Genomic DNA, 21,463 nt, shown 5'->3' with positions numbered 1-21,463 from the left:
ATTACCATTACTATGCGGGGGTAGTACAGCTGGTCCCAGTATCAAGACGTACTCAGATATTGACCTTACAAAGTAGTTCTAAACCCGAATACCAAGTACTCATCGTCTCGACTGACAGTTTAAAAATGTTACTGGAGTCGACTATAATTAGTACTCCCGTTTAAAGTACACGTTACCTCACATTTTGGGTTCTGATACGAACGCCAGTTCAAACAAGCAGCTTACCTGGTTTCAGCTCCTTCAAAACAGGAATTGGCCCGGCGGCTCCTGACCAGAAACCTGCGAGGCGAGCTGGGACCGAGGAAGGAGACTCGACAGAAGATTCCCAGATCACTGAGTCAGAACTTCTTTCTCAGTCAACAAGTGTTCTATAAATTTTGTCCACCCCCATCTGTCTCAGTGAGTTGCTCAGTGTCCTAATTAAAACTACCTGGCTACCAGAAGTACTGCAGTGTACAAATACTTTATTACTGTTCAAGAAAAGTCAACTGAGTCAAACCTACTTTAATATTTACAGTAAAAATTTACTTGACTCAGTGGAGTAGAAGATTACGTAATGTGAGCTGGGACATCCAACATTGGACTTTTAAATTTTGTAAACTTTCTTTACTGACTTTGTGGTATATTTGTACACAAAGTAGAGTTCAGTTTAGAGCCTATTACAACTTATCCTTACTATCCTACGACTAGCCCGATTTCACTTCGCTATTACAGTAATCAGAATCATGCAGGACGGTGGGGTTACCATGGTCCGCCAGCAACGCTGTGCAGGAGACCACACAGCACGAAGAACAGCAGCTGGTTTAGATGTTGGCTCCACCATGATCCAGAACCTCCGAGCAGAACCTCAGAACATAGATCCAGTAGAGGAGTCCCTCTTCAGTGTTGTCTCTGTCTCAGTGTGGCTCTCTGTCTTGTGTGGGGGAGGGAATATTGACCAAAGGGTTCAATATAAGTTGGACTGATGATTCCGACGTGTTTAATTGTTCCTGTTTCTTTGACGCAACCCGCTGCCTCCAGACTCAGATGAGCATGAACCGCACTACACATGAATACATGCCAGTATTTTACTTAAACCAGGAGCCAGCCTTATTGAGATTTGAAAGCATCTCTTTCAAGGAAGTCCTGGGAGTCCCAAGGGAAAACAAGACACGGATCCAGGAATTACAACATCTTAGGAACATCCTAAAATAAAAGAACAGTCCAAGCCGTTGAATCAGCCCAAAAAGTCCACGAGTGTAACTCAGATTTCTGAGTCCAGAGAAATCACTCACTGAGTTTTATCATCTTCTGTAATCAGCCAAGAATCTCCTATGAATGAAAGTATACCAACGTTTCCACATCGAGCAAGCTCCCCAGTGACTCAAAGCTTAGAGAGCTGTGTCGAAACAGAACCTCGAACCGCAGTGTCAGTCTACCCGTTGAACGCAGCGACAGCAGAACCTCTGAACGGCATGTCCAGTCTAAAGTGAACACCGCGACAGAACCTCGAAACCAGCAGTGTCCAGTCAACAGTGAACCACAGCGACAGAACCTCTGAACGGCAGTGTCCAGTCTAACAGTGAACACGGCGACAGAACCTCTGTGAACCGCATGTCCAGTCTAACAGCGCACCCAGGACCAGAAAACCTCTGACCCAGCCGTGTCCGTCTAACAGTGAACACCGCGACAGAACTTAACCGGCAGTGTCAGTCTAACAGTAACACGCGACAGTACAGACCCCGAACCGGCAGGTGCCAGTGTCAGTCTACATACAGTGAACACAGCGACAGACCAACCCTACCGAACCTGGCAGTGTCAGTCTAACAGTGAACACAGCGCCAGAACCTCTGAATCCGGCAGTGTCCAGTCTAAAGTGAACCAGCGACAGACTCGACCGGCCAGTGTCCGTCTAACAGTGTGAACACAGCGAGCCAGACCCCAAACGGCAGTTCCAGTCTATCTTCTAACAGTGACCACAAGCGACAGACAGAACCTCGCGAACCGGCAGGTCCAGTTTCAACAGTGTGTGAACACAGGATAAAGAACCTCCGAACCTGCAGTGTCCAGTTAAACAGTGGAACATCCAGCGACCAGAACCTCTGAACCGCCAGTTGTCCAGTCTACCCGTGAACACCACGAAGAACCTCCGACGGCAGTGTCCAGTCTCACGTAACACAGCGACAGAACCTCGAACCGGCCGTGTCCAGTTCAACAGTGACCAAGCGAAAATACCTCCGACACCGGCAGTGTCCCGTCTAACAGGAACACAGCGAAAGGAACCTTCCGAACCGGCATGCGTCTAACAGTGAAACACAGCGGAAAGAAGAACTCCGAACCGGCAGGTCCAGTCTAACAGTGAAACCCAGCGACAGTACCTCCGAAACCGGCAGTTGTCCAGTCTAACAGTGACACAGCGAAAGAACCTCACGATCCGAACCGGCAGTTCCAGTCTCTAACCGTACACAGCGAAAGAACTCCGAACCGCAGTGTCCCGTTCTAACAGTGAACACAGCCGACAGAACCCTCGAACCAGCAGGTCCAGTTTCTAACAGTGAACACAGCCGACCCAGGAACCTCTGAACCGGGCAGGCCAGTCTAACAGTGTACTGTGTATGGTATAGTTATAATATATATTCTACTGTAGTTTCTGGAAATATTAGAAAGTGAATCATACTGTGATTCTACTGCCCTGGCGGTCAGCTCTATTAACAGCAGGGAATGGACGGGTTCGTTTCCATTAAGAGCTGTGATGCTTTTCATATAAAGGACAGGACAGGAAGTCTGCAGCATTATTCAGTCATCTCATATGCTGATACTTTTCTGACTCACTGAGTCCCCTGAAACTTCAACTGTGGGCCCACATAACCGGGAATATTCACTGATGACATTCAGCACTGGACCGTACACCCTTGTTCCCGTCAGTGCGTAATTCAACAGCTGCTGAAACTTGAGTTCGGCTAACGTCAGGGTCCAGACCTCGTCAGCTTCCCAACACTCACCCTTGAAACCTTTGTGCGACCTTCAAACCAACCTCATGAACAAACAACGTAGGAAGGGGTCCTATCTCTAAAGAAAGGCGGTGACAAAGAAATGATGAGGGCGCCTCTGCATCTCTGCTGACTGTGTTTGTGTTAACCTCAGCACAAGCAGACAAATATTGCCTCTCGATACGGGGTGTGAAGGCTGTCGCAAGTTGGGTCAGCGAAACAAAGTGGGTGGACCCGGAGCACTCCGAATCTTTACTGAAGCCGCTCAGCAGTAAAGACACCGTGTAGAAATACCTGTGGCACAAAGTTACACAGCGGAGCTGCGAGCAGCGGGGGCGGGCCAACAAGCCGCAGGAGGCACAGCAGCCGCAAGGAGGATGAGGAGCCGGCGGATTATGAAGCGCGGAGAGTATAGGTAGGAGGGAGCAGGCGTAGGTCTGGGGGAGGAGGAGAGTATGAGAGGAGGAGGAGGGGAGGAGGAGGGGAGGAGGAGGGGAGCGAGGAGGAGGAGGCGGATGAGGAGCGAGGAGGAGGAGCAGAGCGGAGGAGGAGGAGGAGGAGGCAGGGGGAGGAGGAGGAGTAGAGCAGCAGCAGTATAGTAGGGAAGAGGAGAGGAGGAGGAGCCGGATGAGGAGGATGGCACACTTGAGGAGTAAGGAGGAGGATGATGAGCAGCAGCCTGATAGTAGGAGGATGAGTCGGCAGGCGGTGGGAGGAGGGAGCCAGGAGTAGGAGAGTAGGAGCGGGAGGAGGATGCTGTGATGATGGGGAGGAGGAGGAGTATTAGCGGTGAGTTTATGGGAGCCAGCGGCAGCCGCAGCAGTGAGGAGGAGGAGTAGTAGGATAGTAACAGGGGGAGAGGAGAGTAGGAGCCGTCAGGGAGTAGGATGGATATCAGGAGGAGGGGGAGGAGAGGAGTGATGATGAGGAACCGGAGGAGCTGAGGAGGAGGAGGGAGCCGTAGATGGATGATTCGAGAAACACGATGAGGATTGATTATGAGAACAGTAGGATGATGAGATGATTAGTTAGCTTATTCGTGTATGCATTATTATTGTGATTATATTATTATTATTAACATTATTCGTCTTATTATCATATTATTATTCTTTAGGATGATGTTATTCTTATTATCATTACCGCTGATCGGTTATCAATATCATGTTCAACCATCTCCAAATGAACTGGCACCACAGTGTTACATTTAGAAAATGAATACATAAAATAAACATATCTAGAGGCCCTCATACATTTTAATCCACCCGCTTCCCCGTGATAACGAGATAATTAATTTGAGATCTCAGAAGAAAACAAAAACGATGGTCTCTGTATGTAAATCAGTATTACAGAATGTACGGCATATGGTGGAGTCAGGATACAGATCGAGCAAACCTGTTAACCACTTAGTAAACTCCAGTTTGATCCATAAGTTTCTGACAAAGGTTGATACCACTTGATCCTAGGACCATCCTTATGTTCCCTCACTCAGCATCAAGCATATCACTGAATTCATTGGAGAAAAGAAATTCAGCCTCAAAGTTACTTATTATTGAAAAGGCATCAGTGCCATATTTACTCTTACTAAAATCTCTTGCCATAATTTCGCAAAGGTTATACATATTGTCACGTTGTCTGTTACAAGAGGACACAGGACACTTTTATTTCACAGGTTACAGTGCACGAATGCCAAACCTGCGTCAGGTAATTTAAAGAGGGCGCGAGGATGTTCTGGCTGCTTTTCACGTACTTATCAGCTACTTCTCAATAAATGTTTTGAGATCTGTGGAATGTTGTATTTTGACAGAAAACATGAGGCCTAAAAGATATATTTAAAAATATAGATATTTTAAAATAAATCAAGTTCATCTAGTGCGGGCCCGATCTAATTGATGATCTCAAATTAATTATCTCGATCCCGAAAAACGAGGAAAAGGAAACTGTATGTATGTATGTATGTGTGTATGTGGTAGTATGTATGTATGTGTGAGTGTGTATGTATGTATGTATGTATGTATGTGTTGTATTATGTATGTATTGTATGATGTATGTTATGTATGTCTGTATGTATGTATGTGTGTTGTGTTGTGTGTGTGTGTCTGTATGCTGTATGTATGTGTGTGTGTGTGGGTGTTTGGTGTGTTTGTGTGTGTGTGTGTTGTGTGATGTATGTAGTATGTATGTATGTTTTGTATGTATTGTATGTATGTATGATGTATGTGTGTTGTGTGTGTGTGTGTGTGTGTGTGTGTATGTATGTATGTTATGGATGTTTGTCTGTATTATGATGTATGTGTTGTAGTGTCGTATGTGTTGTTGTATGTATGTATTATGTGTGATGTGTGGTATGTATGTCTGTATGTTGTATTGTAGTCTGTGTGTGTGTTGTGTATTGTACTGTATTGTGTGTTGTTGTGTGTGGTGTGTGTTGTCTGTCTGTATGTGTGTGTGGTGTGTGTGTGGTGTGTGTTGTATGTCTGTAATGTATGTCTGTATGTATGTATGTATGTTTGTATGTTTGTATGTTATGTATGTATGTATTGTATGTGTGTGTGTGTGTGTGTGTTGTGTGTGTATCGTATGTAGTATGTATGTTTTTATGATGTTGTATGTATGTATGTATGTATGTTGTGTGTTGTGTGTGTGTGTGTTGTGTGTATGTATGTATATGTATGTTAGTATGTATTGATGTATGTAGTATGTCGGATGTAGTGTGTGGTCGGTATGTATGTATGTATGTGTGTATGGTGTTGGTGTATGTATGTAGTCTGTATGTATGTATGTATGGTGTCTGTGTGTTTTTGTCTTGTTCTGTATTTAGTGTGTATGTATGTATGTATGTATGTGTGTATGTGTGTATGTATGTATGTGTGTATGTATGTATGTACTGTATGGTGATGTATGTGTTTATTGTTGTATGTGTGTAGTGTGTATGTATGTATGTATGTTATGTATTATGTATTATGATGCGTGTATGGTTGTGTATGTATGTGTGTTGTATTATGTATTATGGTGTATGTATGTATGTATGTATGTTATGTATCGTTTGTGTGTGTTGTATGTATGTATGTATGTATTGTGTTTATGTGTGATGTATGTATGTAGTGTGTGTGTATGTGTGGTGTGTATGTCGTATGGTGTATGTATGTATTATGTGGTATGTGTGTATGTCTGTTGTATGTATGTGTGTGTATGTATGTATGTATGTAGTTATTGTATGTATGTATGTGCTTGTGTTTGTGTGTGTTGTATGTATGAATTGTTATTGTATGTATTTATTATGTTGTATGTAGTATGTATGTATGTATGTTGTGTGTGTGTGTGTGTGTGTGTGTATGTTATGTATGTATGTATGTATGTATGTTATGTAGTATGTATGTATGTATGTATGTATGTATGTGTGTATGTATGTATGTATGTATGTATGTGTGTATGTGTGTATGTATGTGTGTAGGTGTGTATGTATGTATGTGTGTGTATGTATGTATGTATGTATGTATGTGTGTATGTGTGTATGTATGTGTGTATGTATGTATGTATGGCCTTTTAGGGCTTCCGTACTAGCGGACAGTTTGCACTCATCGACCTTGAACATGGCGTCCAAAATGGTTCCAGTTACAACTGAACTCGACAAACTAACTCACTGAAACTTCTTTCTGTTGTACATACGAACATTCAGTATTCATAACGGCTGAAACTGTGCTTGTCAATTAGCATATTAGCACGTAGCCTAAAACCAGAAAACTAATCACAGAAATTTCTCCGCTCATAACTCAGAAAACATACAACTCAGGTCCGTGAAAATAAACAATATTCTTCCATAAACGTTAATAACTGAATAACTGCATGAACAGACTTATAAGAAAGTTCTTTCTATGACAGCTCAGAGTAAACGGTCAGTCAGCACCATCTAGTGGACAGGCAGTAGAACTACATCATGTGATTTCTCTGACACCTGGTTTGTGCCACAGGTTCGACTGGTTTTGACGTCACTCTCATGTCTTTTTTTAGACTTGGACTTTGGGATGATAAATATTATGAATATTCACATTGTTCTTACAGATAATATCCTCACAGATACAGTCTGATGTTCTGGAGGTTCTGGTACGTCTTTGTGATGAACCAGAACTGAGAAATGAACTGAAAACCAATGTGTACCAATGTGATCCACACTGCGGCTTCACTCCATCTTTCAGTGCTGATCTTTAGTTCAGTACATGGTTAGATAGCACCATCTAGTGGACAGGCAGTAGAACTACATCATGTGATCATGTGATTTCTCTGACACTCACCTGCTTTCTGCCACAGGTTCGACTGGTTTTGACGTCACTCTCATGTCTTTCTTTAGACTTGGACTTGAGGTTCTGAGGGTGTGACGGCGTCCTCAGATCAGATGCACACAGACACCAGGACTGACGAGGAAGAAATGAGCAGCTTCTTCTCTCCCAGTGTTTCCTCCACACCTGAAGGTGGAAAGTGTCTGTAAGTGGACCTGAAGTGACCCATGAGGCACCGCTCACCCTGAGGGTGCTGACCTGATGACCCGCTGACACTGTCCTTACTCAGACAGTGAGCCTGCTTTCTGCTCCTGCTGCTGACTTTCACACGTCGGCGTCACCAGGTTCAGCACTCAGCTCTGGACCTTTGTTCTCTGCAGCCACGGAGGAAGTGACCCAACCTCGATCCTGAAAACATTGTGCTCGCCAACTGAGAGGAAATGATTGAGCTTTGGGACGAGTCACTCCACTGTTTCCCAGCCAGGACGATAAAGTTTGTGAGGCTGAAGTTCAGGTCCGGACTGAGCTCCTCCTGAGGCCGACCATGTTAAAGACTGTGGTGGCATTCAGTCACGGGCCGGCCGTGTTCTGGTTCAGGTTGATGTTGGGTTGATTGTTGAGTCTCTGTGGTGTCAGCGCCTCCTAGTGGCTGTTCCTGATAGCTTGCTCATGTGCTCATGTCACATGACTTAAGTCAGGAGGTGAGTCGTGGGGTTGACGTTGACACTTGGTCCGATCCTGTCTTCAGTTGCAGTTCCTCCATCGTTGTTCGTGTGGTTGACGTTGACACTTGGTCCGATCCTGTCTTCAGTTGCAGTTCCTCCATCGTTGTTCGTGTGGTTGACGTTGACACTTGGTCCGATCCTGTCTTCAGTTGCAGTTCCTCCATTGTTGTTCATGTGGTTGACGTTGACACTTGGTCCGATCCTGTCTTCAGTTGCAGTTGTCCTGGTCGAGACAGACAGCAGCACAAACCAAGAACAAGTCAAACCAAAACAGACACAAGACACACAGACAATATTCCAACACATAGCAGTCTGAAAATGCTCAAAGTACAATACAAGCCATGAAATCAACACCTTCAGCTAAAACAACAACAGCTCGATGATTCATTCTCTACATCTTTCAATCTTTAAAAGCATTCAAAGAGATCTTTGAGTTTTAAAACATTCTGTGAAACATTCAGTCAGAGGGTGCTGAGTGTCCAAACGCCCTCTTCCCTCGCTCAGTACCAACATTTGGTTCTGATAAAATATAAAAGTCCCTTGAATGCAGCGAATATTGTCCATCACACTTAGAAATAAAAGAACAGAGGTATGTTGGGAGCAACCCGAGAATCAGCTTGTATATGAAAATATAGCACTGGGGTGCTGAACAAGCCCATCCTACCCGAGCATAAAGCTCACAGTGGTGAGTCAGTCAGCTTTACAATTAGTGATGAACCTGAGTGATGATGATAAGCTGTATCAGTCATATGCAATGCCTGAGCAGGAGCACGCATGTACAACAGATTCCCATCGCAACATATTCCCAAGAGCAGGTAAAAATGTTGCAGCAACAAGTTTTTACACTGAAAGAGAAACACAACTTGTTTCTGAAATAGAAACTTAACTTCAGCCTCAGTTTTTTAACCAGGCATTGTACATGTTGCTTAAAGGTCAGAGAATCACATGCACTTGGTTTTTTCAGCAATAAGAACAAGTTTTAAATAAATGAGACAAAGTTTTCTGTACAGTATTAAACACACATTGCAAGTGGTCAACAGCTTTAGTGAGAGTTGATACACTGCAATAAATAACTGTGTCATCAGCATATCAGTGAAAATCAGCATCTTTCACATCTTTACCCAAATTATTGATAAAAAATGGTCAAAAGAAGTGGGCCAAGCTCAGAGCCCTGTGGAACACCCTTACAAACAGGCAGAACATCACTGACCATCAAACCTGATACACTGGGACCGGATCAGAACTGTAGTTTGAGAACCAACCAACAGCTTTCTCTGATAGCCCAATATCAAAAAGCCTCTGAGGATAAATGATACGCAGCCATTAAACAGCCACTTTATGACGACTTCTTTCAGATAACAGATCTGATTAATGATTCACACTCATGAGTCTCTCTGGGTGTTTCCTGTTCAAAGGTTCATTCACTCTGAACGTCGTGTTGCAGTTAGTTTTCTCCGTGTGAACCTCCAGCTGAAGGTAATGAACAAGTTTTTAATGTGTGACTCGTTAACACAAGCTGTCGTCAGCTTAGTTACACTAGAAACAGAAACAATGTGCCGCTCCATTCTTCATTTGTCCAAAGTCACAACTCTGAGTTTAACTGTGGACTCAGGACGAAGGAGCTCCACCAACGATATCCGCCATGTAGTGTGTGTGAACAGTGGAATAAGAGTAGAACCAGAGTGAGTTGAGTTAGAGTCTTTATTAGCAGGATCCGGGGTCTTTCATTACAGTGGAGGTCTGATAATCTACCTGTGTGTGTTCTGACTTTGTTTATTTCATGTACCAGCTTCTAAATCTGAGTCTGACTTACAATTTATGCCACAAAATACGATGACAGGAAGAAGTTTAACAGGATTTGTGTCCGATGATTAGAGAGAGAGCTTTGGTAGAGAGACATACAGTAACAATAACAGAGCGAGCACTGGCCTCGATAAAGCTGTTATTATTCAGAGGAATAAAAAGTTATTTACAGTCAGCAGGTATAGACACACCTACAGCAACACACCTCAGCTCCTCCCACCACTGAACAACCTGCTACAAATTGCAGCAATCCCTGATCCTGTCTGAGCGCATGCTTTCACAGTAGTGCCTAAAGCTGCCTCAGGGGAACCTCTGAAGTAAGAAACAAAAAACAAAACTTTATTTCTTAGTGGACTGCTGTGAAGTTATGCACTTCAGGCACTTTGTTTTAATGTTGGTTGGTTTATTTAATAAAATGTGACATATTCTTTAAATAAAATTTGATTTCAAGTTGGTGAGATTTTGTAATGCTATATTGACAAAAAAGTTGTCAAACTCACATTACATACAAAATTGTGTTTACAGTTAGTGAATCGTACTATAGTATATATTATAATTTATAGTACTGTATAGTTTATAAGCTAAGTGTTCTGATAACTGTGTGGTTTTCCTTTAATCAATCATCTTTTTTTGATGATAGTGTTATGCTGTGTGTTCTCTTCCACAACAATGACTGTAAATTAACAATCATTTATAAATACTTTTAGGCTATATATATATAGTCCAGACATAGACTGGTTAATATTTTTGTTAAGGTAGTAACAAACTGACTGAATAATTATACAGACATGATAAACTATGATAGACTGCCAGACAGGAGGTTTATGGATGCAGTGAAAGAGGACATGAAGGTTGCTGGTGTGAGAGAAGAGGATGCAGAAGACAGGGTTAGATGGAGGCAGCTGATTCACTGTGGTGACCCCTGAAGGGAAAATCCCAAAGGAGGAGAAGATAAACTATGATGAATGTTGGCGCCCTCTGGTGGTCAGAGTCACACACTACAACACTATCCTGCCACATCATGAACAAGAATGATTGAGTTGTAATGAAGCTTTATTTCATAGCTCATGATCCATTTCATGTCAGGAGATCTGCTTTGAAGCAGGGAGTTATGATGGAAAACCACAGCCACTTGAAATCTGAGTGAAATGTGTTTCAGTTCAAGTTTTAAAAAAATTTGGTCTTCTTCCTCTAACATGTCAGTCCTGTATAGCTCCATGACTACATTACATGACTGATCTGGGAGGAACTGGCAGGACGTTCCACCAACAGGGAACAACAGACGAGAAGAGTCTGGATTGCCTTGAGCGAACGGAGGAGGTAACATATGTCTGTGTGAGGACGGTAGGTCGGTGCAGTACTGGAGACTACTTTGTAGTCAGCATTAGAGATTTGAATTGAATGTGGGCTGCTACAGGTAGCCAGTGGAGCACGATGAGCAGCAGGGTAACATGTGACCTTCTGGGTTGGTTGTAGAGCAGGCGAGCCGCCACGTTCTGGATCATCTGAAGAGGTTTCACTGTCAGGCTGGAGGCCCGTCAGGAGGGACGGTACAGTGATCTAGTCTGGAGATGAAAGCTTGTGTCAGGAGCTGAGTAGCATGTTGAGTTAGGTAAGGCATGACCGGGCAACTGAGGCGACATGATTGGAGGAGGTCAGTGTGTCATCAATCATAACCTCTAAGTTTCTCACCACCCTGGTGGGACAGAGACACAGGGAGTCAGTGTTGATGTTAATGTCATGGTGTATAGTAGGTTTGTCTGGGAGGAGCAGCAGTTCAGTTTTTGAGACGAACCAGAGAACCTGGATGAATTCAGAAGGATTCAGAGTCAGATCCTAGTAGTGTAATGCTTGACCTGCTGAATACTCTGACCGTCCCAGTCAGTATAGTGTAATGCTTACACTTTCACTGTCTCAACACACCAAGGGACCCAAGAAACTAGAAAGGGGGTCACTATAAGTAACTAACAGCAGCTACTGCTCTCATTACTACTTGATTTACTGTTCTTCATCTGATGGATGTGCATGTGTTAGACGCTGTGTCTCACCTCTGCTTGTCATTTTTTACAGTGCATCTCCTGGTTGTCTGCTTGGTTTTCATTTTTTACAGTGTGACAGAGTTTTTGTGATAAAGATGCAAACACAATATTATTGATCATAAAGTGTCAAAAACATTCAGCAGTATTTTCTGTAGGGTTATTGATCTAAAGTACACATGAGTAAACATCAAATATAGAATAAATATAGTCGTGTACCAATGTGTCCACACTGCCTGCCCACTCCATCTTTCCGTGCTGATCTTTAGTTCCAGTACATGGTTCGATATCCATCTAGTGGACAGGTAGTAGAACTACACATGTGATCATGTGATTTCTCTGACACCCACCTGCTTTTGCCACATGGTCGACTGGTTTTGACGTCACTCTCATGTCTTTCTTTAGATGGACTTGCATTCTGAAGTGTGACGGGTCCTCAGATCAGATGCACCAGACTGATCGAGGAAGAAATGCAGCTGATTCTTCTCTCCCAGTGTTTCCTCCACACCTGAAGGTGGAAAGTGTCTGTAAGTGACTGAGGTGAGTCAGCAGGTGAGAATCCTACCAGAGGAAATGTGTCAGTGTTTGATCATCAGGATCACTTTGATCACATTGTGCTGTATCACTGTTTAACTGGACAGGACAAATGTTTCTCCTCATGCTGATGGTTGATTCACATATCTATTATTGATTGTTGTTGAATTTCTTGAATGTTAAAGAACATGATTTCACAAAGACGTACATGTCATAGGTTGCTGTCTCTCCAGTAGAGTCAGCGCAGTTTGATTGTAACCTGAGCTCACTGCTCAGTGCAAAATGTGTCTGGACTGGTCCGACAGCTCGGATCAACTTGCTCAGGGTTGTTTGAACTGTTTCATAACTCTGATGTGAAGTGCATGGAAAGTGTTGATGTGATGTTGAGTGTTGAGTGCTCACATACAGCCTACATTCAATTCAAGCCTCATGACGAGGCTGAGCTGGTTTCACTGAGCCCTTAACACAGTCCAGGTCTCAACTGTCCCAGAGGCTTCAAAGTCCTTTTAGATGGACCAGAACCAGCCCAGAGTGTAACAGAACTTAGTATTGTTTAGAACCCCTCAGATGCTCCCGCCTTTGTCACGGACTCTTGTAGTTTGTAAAGTGACTAATGCAGATGACTTCTTCTGTGTCGTTGGAGACTTTTGGAGCGTGACGTGAAAGCACGTGTCGTTCTTAGTGTCAGAGAGCAGCGCGTGCTGCGCGGACACCTCACAGGGCGCATGCATGAAGCCGCCACTCTTGACAGTACTAATATGTGTAGTGGACGTCGTGCAGGACCACAGCGGCAGCTAACGATCTACGAGAACTGCTGGACGACGAGACAGAAAACTCCGGAGTTTGGTTAGTAACATGCATTAATGAGACATGTCCACAAGGAGAGAGAGAGAGAGAGAGAGAGAAGAGAGGAAAGAAAAGAAAGAAGAAAGAAAGAAAGAAAGAACAGAAAGAAAGAGCAGGGTGTTTTCGGTAAGGAGATGTGAATGCATCTTGAACCAATACCGTGCCTGGCTAGGCAAACCCTGGGGGGGCAGTCTACTTACTCGGGGACAGTCTAATCCTATGCAGCTAACTAAGGATGACCCTGAGCCAGCACTAACTATAAGCCTCTATCAAAAAAGGAAAGCCTCAGTCTCCTCTTAAAGGTGTTGACCGTGTCTGCCTTCCTGCAACCCAGAAATGGTAGTTTGTCTCACACGAAGAGGAGCCCTGATAGCTGAAAGCTCTGGCTCCCAATCTACTTTTGGAGACTATAGGAACCACAAGGACCCACACGGAACACAAGGAACCCAGCGTCCTGAGAGCGCAGTGTTCTAGAGGGGTAGTAACGGTCTTTGGCTCCTTTTAGATAGATGGTGCCTGACTGAAGAGCTTTGTAAGTAAGGAGAAGAATTTAAATTCTATTCTAATTTAACAGGTAGCCCAATGCAAGGAAGCCAGAATGGGAGAGATGTGCTCTCTGATCTTGGTTCCTGTCAGAACACGTGCACAGCATCTGAATTAAACTGCGAAAGTCCTCAGAGACCTTATTGGAGCAGCCTGATAACAAAGATTACAATAGTCCACAGCCTTGAAGTAACATGCGTGGACTAGTTTTTTCTGCATCCGCCTGAGAACAATGCGTCTGATTTAGCGATGTTACGTAAGTGGAAGAATGCAGCCTCAAATTTGTTTTATGTGACGTTAAAGGACAAATCCTGATCAAAACAACTCCAAGATTCTTTTACAGTGGAGCTGGAGGCCAGGTGGATTCCATCTAAGTACTAAGGTATCTAGAAAGAGAGTTTCTGAGGTGTTTGGGTCCAATTACAAGAATCAGTTTGTCTGAATTTAACATCAGAAAATTGTAGGTCATCCAACTTTTTATATCCTTAAGCATGCTTGGAGTTTTAGTTAACTGATTGGTTTCATCAGGCTTGATCTCTATCAAAATGATAGAGTGATCCTAATAATGTTCCCTAAACAGTGGTCCCAACCTTTTCCTAATGCGGACGGTCCAACGCTTGACAATTTTAATGCGGCCGGCGGGGGGGGGGGAGAGTACGTCATTTCGAATAAAACGTTAAATAAAAGAACTGAGACTGGATTAATAGGGGACTTACTACTTTCTATGTAGAGAAAAATTAGTATTAGTAATATTTTCTTCTTCTCCTACCAACTGTGGATGAAGTAGTAAGTCCCCCTTTATTATAGTCCCAGTCCTAAGCGGTCTAAGTGTCTTTTATTTTGTGAACGTTTTTTATTTCTGAAATGACCGTCCTAAAATAAAACAGAAATAACTAATCAATTCTTGTGTGGCCCTGGTACTGATTGATCCACGACCGGTACGGTCCGCGGCCCGGGGTGGGGACCACTGCCCTAAGAGGCATATATAAACTGAATAGAAGTTGGTCCTAGTACAGAACCTTGTGGGACTCCATGACAAACTTTGGTCTGCATGGAGGATTCATTCATGACGTGAACAAACTGAGATCGATCTAAGAAATACGACTTACCAGCTTAGGGCGGTTCCTTTGATGCCAGTTGAGTTCCAGTCTCTGTAAAACGGTGCTCTCGCTCTGCTCACCTGAACAGATTTTCGTTATTTCTCACATCCGACTATCTACTTATCTCTGCACTACTCTCTGACTTGTTCTGCCTGTGCTCAACAGTCTCTGAATCTATAACTACAATCTGCCCCACTAACTAGCCTAGCTATAGCAATGGCTTCTCTCTCCTCTCTCCTCTCCTCTCCTCTCCTCTCTCTCCTTCTCTCCTCTCCCTCTCTCTCCTCTCCTCCTCTCTCCTCTCCTACTCTCTCCTCTCTCCTCTCCTCCCCTCCTCCTCCCTCTCTCCTCTCCTCCTCTCTCTCCTCTCTCTCCTCTCCTCTCTCTCCCTTCTCTCCTCTCTCCTGCTCCTCCTCTCCTCCTTCTCCTGCCTCTCTCCTGTGCCTGGCGCCACCTGTTCAGTGTACTCCTCGTCCTCCCTTAGTGAAACGTTCACTGTTAATAAATAAATGTGTTTATTTGTAGCTCTGGAGGCGAGGGTCAGTGAGTTTAGAGGCACGGTACCGCCACACCGAACGTCCGTAGCTCAGATAGTTAGCCAGTCCACTGTAGCCGGTGCGGTACAGCCACAGGTAGCTTCAGCTCGCCGTCCCCCGGTAAGTCCCGAAGCAGCCGGGAGGCCTGGGTGACTGTCGAAGGAGGCATAGCCCCAAACTGAGCCCACGGTACACCACCAACCGCTCCACGTTTCAAACAGATGTTCCCCGCTCAGCGACACAACCGCTGAGAGGCCCAACTCTGGTTCCATTGGCATGCTCATAGTCGAAACGTGAAGTTAGCGACACCGGGGGCCCATATTAAAATGATCCGGGGGCAGAGGCGGGCGACATCGAGCTTTTTTGAAACTGCTGGCTAAGGATAGCGTAAATACAGTAAGATTGTTTATTCACGTCGGCGGTAATACCCCACCCCGGTTACGCCAATCGAGGTACTACAATGAATGTTTTCATCGGGTGTGTGAATACGCCAAAACGAGAATCCATCCACTTTGGATGGAGCCGCTCCATATTAGAAAATGGGCCAAGTTTATTTAGCTGACCAAACATGTCACACCAGAGTTGAGACCAGAAGCCAGGCTGCAGTCTAACACTGTCAAAAAGCCCACTCTAGACCCAGAGTATAGCCATACAGACCGATAATCAAACCTTCCCTTTCGGTCTAAGCATACTTGAGAAAGCTGTAGCTGAATCAGCTGTGTGACTTTCGCCATAAACAAGATCTATTTGAGGTTTTCAGCGGATTTAGAGTGCCTCATAGCACCAGGCGCATTAGTCAAGTTCAAATGACCTCCTAATTGCATCAGCAAAGGACTCATCTCTGTACTTGTCCTGTTTAGATCTTAGTGCTCTGCATTTGACACCTTGCTCATCAAATTCTTTTACAGAGACGGGAACATCAAACTGCATTCAAAGGAAACACCCTAACGCTGGTTTTAAGGTCCCGTGTCTTAGATCGATCTCAGTTGTCACGTCAATGTGAATCCTCCATGCAAGACCAAAGTTTTGTCATGGGTCCCACAAAGGTTCTGTATTGCTCATTCTAATCGTTTATATATGTTCCTTTACGGGAACATTATTAAGGAATCATTCTAAATCAATTTTCATTGTTATGCGACGAGACCCAATTATAGTTATCGATCAAGCCAATGCAACCAACGTAACAAACTCCACAGCCTTAAAGATATAAAAAGTTGGATGACCTACAATTTCTGATGTTAAATTTCAGAACAAACTGACGTTCGTGAATGGGACCCCAAACACCTCGAAACGCCTCTTTCTAGAGACTTAGTACTTTAATGGGATCACCCTGGCCTCCAGCCCTCCACGTAAGAATCCTTGGAGTTGTTTTTGATCAGGATGTGTCCCTTTAACGTAACTAAAACAAATTTCGAGGACTGCATTCCTTCACTTACGTAAATCGCTAAATCAAGAACATTGTGTCTCAAGCGGATGCAAAAAACTAAAGTCAACTAGTCCACGCATGTGTTACTTCAGGCTGGGACCTATTGTAAATTTTGTTATAAGGCGCCTGATCCAATAAGTCTCTGGGGACTTTGCAGTTAATTCAGAATGACTGTGCACGGTTCTGACAGGAACCAGATCAGAGATCACAGCTCTCTCCATTTCTGGCTTCTTGCTTGGTCCCTGTAAATCTAGAATTCAGAATTTAATTCTTCTCCTTACTACAAAGCTTCTCATGGTCAGGCACCATCACTAGCTTAAAAGAGCTCATATAACATTATACCCCTCTAGACCACACTGCGCTCTCAGGACGCTGGGTTCCTTGTGTGTCCTATAGTCCTCCAAAATTGTTTGGAGCCAGAGCTTCAGCTATCAGGCTCCTCTTAGGTGGGAACAAACTCCCATCTGGGTTCAGGAGGCAGACACGGTCAACCTCTTACAAAAAAAGAGTACGACTGGAAAGACTTTCCTCTTGATAGAGCTTTATAGTTAGTGCTGGCTCAGGTCATCCCTTTAGAGCTGCCAGAGGATTTAGCCTGCAGGGGACTCCCCCCTCCCCCCAGGGGTTATGCCTAACCAGGCACGGTATTGGTTGAAGATTGCAAAACTCCTGAACCCAAAACCACCTATTTTCTCCGATCGCTCCTAGCTCTACACTGGCTGCTCTCTCGTCTTCTCTGCTTCAGCTCTTCTCTCTCTCGAATCGTCTTGTAAACGATTCATGTCTCATTTAGATCATGTCAGCTCAACTAAACTTTCCCTGGAGTTTCTGTCTCTGTCGTCAGACAGGTTCTCGGGATCGTGGCTGCCGACTGTGATCCTCAGAGTACTTCCACTACACATATACTACTGTGAATAATTGTGCCATATCTGCTCACTGTAATGCAAGTTTAATCATCATATTGTAATTCATTGTCATATTATGCATTCATTGTAAATTCATTGTCATTTTATCATCATGTTAATTTATTGGTCATTTATTCAGTCATTGTAACTTTCATTGTCAGGGTAATCATTGTATTATCATGTCATTGTAATTCATTGTCATTTTATCCTATCATTGTAATTCCAGTTCTTTTTCATTCTTGTAATTCATTGTCATTTTATCATCGTGTATTCATTGTCATTATGGTCTATATATAGTGTCTTCATTTTATCATCATTGTACAATTATAGGTTTGTGTTGATTGTTCTGTAACACGTTGACATCTCATTGCACGTCGCTGTCCGTGCCTGGGAGAAGGATCCCTCCTCTGTGGCTGCTTCCTGAGGTTTCTCCCTTCTTTTTCCCTGTTAAAGGTGTTTTTGGTGGGCAAGTTTTTCCCTCACTGAACCGCAGGGTCTAAGGACAGAGGGTGTCACTCCCTGTACAGATTGTAAAGCCTCAAGAAAATGGACGTTTTGTGACTTTGGGCTGTACAAATTAAAATTGATTTGATTTGATTAAAATAATTTGATGGTCAATTGTGTCAATGGCACTGGCACTGAGATCTAACAGACAATTACAAGATGAGTCCTTTGTCTGATGCCATTAGGGAATCATTTGTAACTTTCTCTCTCGTCACGTTTCTCTGTTCCCAATAACAAAGTATGACTCATGTTTGCTTTCGCCTTGATGACGTGTTGTTTTCTACCTGTTTGCCCTCATCTGGCCTCAGAAGCTTCAGTGACTCTGATAGAAACAGGAAGACAAGGATCTTCCGTGCGATCCAACATGGCTCCAAGCTCTCCTTCCCACCTGTCGTTTACAAATCATGGCGGCGCCTCTGGTGGAGCCAAGTCCACTGCAGGATGTCAGCTGTCCTGAACACAACTCCATCTGAACATGATGAACACAGAAACTTTGTTGTCACATTAGTCGTTTAGTTCATCGTGAGGAGCAGCTGGTCTTTGTACAGGACCAATGAGAACAGTGAGTTGAGTCCTGTGCACATCAATGATTTTGTTTCCTCTCCAGAATCCATAATGTGTGTGAGGCTGATGTGAGTTGAGCAGCATGAATCAGGAGTGAGCCAGAGAGGAGGGAGGTCCCCCCTCTAAAAGCTCTCGGTGTGGGGAACATGACAGCCAGACCCAGCTCAGAGTGAGATGAGATCTCTAACTGTTCCCACGACTCTTCTCCATGTCACGCTCAGCACTCAGTCACTCCACCATCATTATTCACACTCAAGCTCTGTGTGTGTCGGTTCAAAGCCCACAACAGGACTCTGAGACCAGATCTCTGCTGGACCTGCGCTGGACGCTGTACCTGGACCTGGGCCGAACCTGGACCTGAACCTGGACCAGCTGTGTTCCTGCAAGAGTGACGGTCCATGGGTCATCTCATTCAATTTAAAGATGTCCGACCGACTGCTGCACAGAGTCCAGCTGTTTAATAACAAGAATCGACTGATTCATTTTGAAACTGTTATGTTATCCAGGACAAGTTTTTTAAACCTGAATGTTTATTTTCAGCTTCGTTCTTCACAAAACATTTAGATTTCACATCTGAAAAACGACCAACAAACCAGTAGAACCAGTCGAACTAGAAGAACCAGTAGACCAGTAGACCAGTAGGACCAGTAGAAGCGAGTAGAACCAATAGACGACCAGTCAGACCCCAGCGTAGAAGCAGTGAAATCCAGTAGAACCAGAAGAAACCAGTAAAGCGACAAACCATAAGAACCATCCGAAGCCAGTAGGACCTAGGACCAGTAGGACCAGTAGACACCAGAAGAACCAGTAGACGCAGCAGAACCAGTAGACCAGTCGAAGCAGTAGGGACCAGTAGAAACAGTGAAATCCTCAGAATCAGTTAGACCCGCAAGAACCAGCAGAACCAGTAGAACTAGAAGAACCCATAGACCAGTTATGAAGCAGTAGAACCAATGAAGCAGTAGACCCCCAGTGAGAAGCAGTGATCTAGTAGAACCAGAAGACCAGTTAGAGCAGCAGAACCAGTAGAACCAGTCGAAAGTGCCAGTGCAGTGACAGTGGCAGAGTTAGTGGAAACCAGTCGAGAAGCCGTCTTCATCTCTTGGTCTTGTTCACTTGTCTCCACACAACCTTCTGACTGGTGTCTGACTGCATGAGTATATAAAACAGGATTTTTTTGAGGCTAACAGATGCGAGCTGCTAACAAAGCTAACCCTATTCCAACTGAGTTCCTCCATCAATCAAAATTTCTAGTCTTTTCAGTCACTGTGACAACAGAATAGAAACATGTCAGTGATCAGACCGCTGGACTCAAGATCGCTTCTCTGTTCATCTTGTCTGCTGTGTTGTCAATCATACGTCAGCTCTTTGGGTTTTCCCTTCAACAGACAGAACTGTTTTCGTACACATTGCATTCACTCTGGCGTCTGAAGAGAAAGTTTTTTTTTCAGTCTGTGAGAACAGTTTTCTGCTGGATACAGGAGAAAACAAGCAGAACATTGTATTGTCAAATGTATTCCAGAACAATGTTTCACTGTTTCTGGTTACATGCAGTTAGATCCTTGATTTGTGTGTTTCTCTCCAGAGGAAGCTGAGCTAGAAGAACCCATGAACCCCAGCAGTGTCCATGAGAGTGGACTGGTCTCTGTGTTTGAACCTATCTCCTCAAAGATGGACGTCATCTGTTGTCAAAGGTGAGGACTGAAAACTGACAAGCAACAACAAACAGGGTAATGTGACAGGGTTCATGTGACCTCTGGTGCTGGTCACCCTTTTTCTTTGAATGGTTTGTTTGGTAACTGACGACAAGAATGTTGATGTTTTAAGTGAAATTCGTTTCTCATTCCTGTTGACAACGGACTTCGCTTTCAACAGTCGGGTGGTCTCTTGTTGGCTTTTTTAGCTTCCAATATGCCTCCACCACATTTTCAAAGGGGAAGGTCTGGACTCAGGCTGGTTTCTACATCTTCCCTAGGTAGACTTTGCCCACGATGGGTGATACTGTGACTGGACAGAAGTCCATTGATCCACAAATCTGGTGCCGGGCTGAGGTTTGTTCTGCTGTGTAGAGTGTTGTCCTGTATTAGTCGCTGCTGTCACACGTTTCAGCTGGCCTCTCTGGTTGGGATACATGTAAACTGAGTCCACATCGTAGGACACCATGGTTTCATCTGTGTTCCAGTTTCAGTCCTTGAACCTGTTCACAAAGTCCATTTTGAGTTTGTGGACATGGTGAGGGTGTTGCCAGCCAAGGGAGCTAGGAGGTGGGCTCCATGATTGGTGATGTTGTTATGTCAGTGAGTTGATGCTGCTGGTTGCTCTAGAGTGGACGCCCCTCTTTGTGTGAAGGCCCATACATCACAGGATGTTTCACCAGGAAGGACAGCTGTCCTATAGTTGTCACTTCTGGGGTTTTTGTGTCTTCTTTCTTTTCTAACTGTTGTAAACTCTCTGTAGACTTTTTCTTGTATCTGCTGGGGGCTCGCTCTCGCGTGTTTCATGTGTGTTCAGGTCACTCAGGAGTGGGTGTGACCTTGGTGTGATTGTCAGCGTGTTAAGACCACTGAGCATGCTTCCTCCACTAAACAGTTTTAACAGGACAGGTAGCATCCAGTTTCGCTTTGTGTAAGCTTGTGTGTGCTGCCCACGTGTGTCTAAGAGGTCAACAAGAAACAAGTGGAGGACTAAACCAGACAAG

This window comes from Larimichthys crocea, chromosome XIX (assembly GCF_000972845.2).
Source record: "Larimichthys crocea isolate SSNF chromosome XIX, L_crocea_2.0, whole genome shotgun sequence".
NCBI classification, from domain to species: Eukaryota; Metazoa; Chordata; class Actinopteri; family Sciaenidae; genus Larimichthys; species Larimichthys crocea.
The sequence above is the reverse complement of the archived record's forward strand: the minus strand, read 5'-3'. Positions refer to the sequence as shown.